The 3976-nt window shown below is 58.4% G+C and overlaps 1 long non-coding RNA gene across 1 annotated transcript; it reads right to left on the reverse strand.

Moving 5' to 3' along the window:
• Positions 1-654: 654 nt before the first annotated feature.
• LOC122460770 lies at positions 655-2532 on the reverse strand. Its single transcript, XR_006282263.1, has 4 exons — positions 2010-2532; positions 1524-1655; positions 1044-1123; positions 655-780 (listed from the first exon to the last, which is right to left on the reverse strand). It is a non-coding gene; the product is annotated as an uncharacterized LOC122460770 (long non-coding RNA).
• Positions 2533-3976: the final 1444 nt, after the last annotated feature.

A 3976-nucleotide genomic window follows, 5' to 3' on the forward strand; every position in this document is an offset into this window, starting at 1 on the left:
CTGAACCCCTGATCCATGAACAGCCCATCAGGATCAAGGCACATGCCCTGGGCCCCCAGACCCCAGCTCCAGAGGCCTTGGTAGGATGGATGGAGGGGCTGTGAGGACAATCCCTCCAGGAACTGCCATGTCTCTAGGACAGAAAAGCTCATTCCCTGAGGCTCCTCCTGTATCTCAGGCTCTCCCTAGAAAGGAGCCAGTGACTTTTCTCAGAGGCCCGTGTCCCAGATCGCACAGGGGTTTCAGTCTCTCAGTCCCCAGCCAGGCCTGGTGCTCACTGTTAGTGCTCAATAGAACCATGCAGAGCTCTGGCTGACAGTCCCAGCTCCTTCCCTCTGCCCCACCCCTTCCCCGCCGCTGCTACCCCGGATGGCGGAAGGGCCCCAACATTGCACTGCACTGACGGCTCTGGGAAAGTGTGTCCGGCTGGGAGGACACAATGGAAACATGGTTCTTCTAGTCTCCCCTTTGCAGCCCTCCCATGGGGTTCATGGGAAATTCCCCCCCCAGACCCTTCCATTCTGCTCACCTCCAAGAGGTGCTGCAGCTTGTCTGTGGTGGGGGTCTCGGTCAGCAGGCCCCCTCCCCTATTCTCAGCAGCTCCATCAAACCGAGTGAGCAGGGACCAGAGGCCACTCCTGCTCCTAGGACAGAGAAGTAGGATCATGACCTACCCGGAAGTGGGTGGTATCCTGCCCAGTGCCCATGGTGAAGATGGTGTAGAGTAGAGCCTGCAGGAGACGTGACTCCAGCTCCAGAGCAAGTGGCGGCTTCAGTTTGCTGGCGGGAGAGAGGAGCCCGTGTTATGCTTGGCAGCACGGGAGTGGCGCTGGCACTGCCATGCACATGACCCCCATCCCCTGCAGCGATCCCCTCCCTATGGCCACTGTAACATTATGGGAGAGAAATCACCCCCCAGCCAGGAAAGAGGGGATGTTCCCACCTCCTCTGCTGGGGGATGCAAACAGCCACGGCTGGGGGTAATCTAGGCCGGAGAGGATCAGGACCAGGGTTAGGGCAGCTGGATGGGAGGGTCCTGGTACCTGAGGCTGCAAACCGCAGCCATGGAACTGGAGATGATGGAGCTCGGCTCAGACTCCATGGGCAGATTTTCAATCAGCTTCTGAGAGACCCCAAGGAAATAAAATCCCATGTGAGATTCAGGCCCCGCAGACCCACAGAGGCTTCCCAGGGAAGAGGCCAAAGTGCTCTGCAGAAACAGCCAGTGTCACCCCCGCCCCCAACCAGCTGGGTCCCCCATTCCTCCCATCCATCAAACTTACTCCTTCCTTCCCCCGCTCCCGCCGAATTCCTCCCTCCCCTCAGCCTCAGCTGCCCCTCCAGCCTTACAGTTCCCTCACTGCCAGCTCCCCAGCAGTGTTAGAATTTCCCCCTTCCCTGCTCCCCAGCCCTCAGCCCCAGGAACCCCTGTCCTCTGCTTCCCCCTCCAGCCCAACTAACTCTTCCTCCCATGTCGGGCTCCCTCGCCCCCCCCCAGGGGCCAGGCACAGGATCCCACTCACCGCAATGCTCTCCAGGAGGGCTGCTTTGGAGAAGTGCGGCTCCAGAGTGTCCCACCCCTGCTTCTGTGCCGAGAAGTACGGACTCGGGACAGCATGGAGGAAGCAGAGCTGTTTGGCCCTGTCCTCCACCCACTAAGAGTGGGGTGGGGGGAGACAGAGAGACTGTTAGGTAGGGACCTCCCCACCTCACCTACACCAGCTCCAGGGCTCAGGAACCCCATGGAGTTAGACAGGAAAGCCGCCCCGTTTCCCAAAACCAGTGTTGCCCTGCACAGACTGGGGTAGTAACTTGGACAGTGTTTGCAGGGAGCAGACACCTTTGCCTGCACGAGGTGAACTCTCCCACTTTGGGGTGCCAGGTAACAGGGGAGAAGTGCCCCCTATTGGGGGTGATGGATCCTCTGGGACAAGACTCCCCAGTGTGGGTGGGGATGGAACAAGGGGCAGGACAGACTCGGTGACTGCACAGCTGGGGGAGTTTTGTACCTCAGCTCTGCCCTGGAGGTGCTGCTAGATGACCCTGATGGTATCTTGTTCAGGGGACACATCCTCCTCCCTTCTCTTCCTCCTCCTCCACCTCTTCCAGTTGGGCACTGAGGGTCTCTGCACCAGGGAGAGAAGGAGAAAGCGTCATTTATGCGGCTGCTGTGGGAATGCAGGGTAGAGAAATGGCTCAATGTCCCCCATCCTCAACAAGGAACCCCATGGCATTGAGGGCCCCACCCTGCCCCTCCCAGAGATACCCTCAGCCCCATCAGCCTCAGGGCCCCGTGGCCATCAGCCCCCCGCCCCCGCACATCATCAGGGGAGGCTAGAGTTCCCTCAACTCTGCCCAGCATCCCTTGCCGCAGGGTGCAGCTGTGCCACTCCCACTAGTGTCAGTGGGGCTCCCGTGGCTCAGTCCTGGTGCCTTGGTGAGCCAATGGGCACAGGGTGTGTCATAAATATAAAGGGAAGGGTAACCACCTTTCTGCATACAGTATACTATAAAATCCATCCTGGCCAGAGGCAAAACCCTTTCACCTGTAAAGGGCTAAGAAGCTTAGATAACCTCGCTGGCACCTGACCCAAAATGACCAATGAGGGAACAAAATATTTCAAATCTGGAGGTGGGGGGAGGGAACAAAGGGTTCTGTCTGTCTGTGTAATGCTTTTGCCGGGAACAAATCAGAAATGTAAGCCTTCCAACTCCTGTTAAGTTAGTAAGTAATCTAGCTAGAAATGCGTTAGATTTTCTTTTGTTTAAGGGCTGGTAAAATAAGCTGTGCTGGAGGGAATGTATATTCCTGTTCTTGTGTCTTTTGGTAATTTAAGGTTTTTGCCTAGAGGGCTTGGGGGGATATTTTGGGGGAAAACATCTCCAAGTGGTCTCTTTCCCTGTTCTTTATTTAAAACACTTGGTGGTGGCTGCACACTGTTCAAGGACAAGGCAAAGTTTGTACCTTGGGGAAGTTTTTAACCTTAGCTGGTAAGAATAAGCTTAGGGGGTCTTTCATGCAGGTCCCCACATCTGTACACTAAAGTTCAGAGTGGGGAAGGAACCTTGACAGGGTGTTACTAGTCCCCCACCGCCTTTTTCCTCCCCCAGTCTCCTGCATCTCCCGCGTCTCCCCTCAGCTGAAAAGAGGGACCCTTCAGCCTCAGGGCTGTCAGATCCCATGGAGGAGCTTCTGGCCCCTCGGGAGTAGACGAAACTGCTGGGCCCCATGCCAGAGTCACCCAGCTCCTGCTCTGGGCCGGCTGGGGGCTCCTCAGTGGCCAGGCTCGTGGATGGGTCCGGCTGGGCCCTGGGGGGTGGTTCCTGGCTCCTCTGCTTCCTGTAAAGGAAGCCGCAGAGCCACCTTGCCCAGCTCCCGCCCTCTCCTGGGTCCCTCCCACAGAGCATCACCCTGGGCCACCTCCATTTGGGACCAGAAGGTGCCTCAGGGCCTGCTATGGGAGCTGGTGTCTTCCTCCTCCTCCAGAAGCCAGGGAGCTCCTCCTCCTTGCCTAGATAATGGCCTCTTCCCCGCCCGCGGGGACAGAGGGGCCACTCTCCTCCTGGGCAAGCCGGCCACTGCTTCCCACTGGCTCCAAAGCCACCTACCCGGCCTTCCTCCTAAGCGTTCGTTTCAGCCGCTCCATCCTGAAACTGAGTGGGGAGCAGCCGTGAGTCTGGATTCAAGGCAGCCGCTCATTAACATGCCTGTTTGTTCCTCCGTCCACCTCCCCTCTGCTGAGGCAATTTCTCCTCTCCACACTCCCCACCCCAGGGCACGGGGGCTGCCGTCCACACCCGCTGGCAGCAGCTCACAGCACAGGCTGCTCCCAATGTTCCCCCTCACCACTGGGGCCCTGTGACACCGGGGGACTCTCATCCTTTCAGAGCGGTGGGGCTCTCCGTTAGTTTGGACAAGCAGCTCCCTCCACCCAAGCAGGCCCCGCTCCCACCCCGGCCAGGGAAAGAGCAGCAC

This window comes from Dermochelys coriacea, chromosome 6 (assembly GCF_009764565.3).
Source record: "Dermochelys coriacea isolate rDerCor1 chromosome 6, rDerCor1.pri.v4, whole genome shotgun sequence".
Lineage (NCBI taxonomy): Eukaryota > Metazoa > Chordata > Testudines > Dermochelyidae > Dermochelys > Dermochelys coriacea.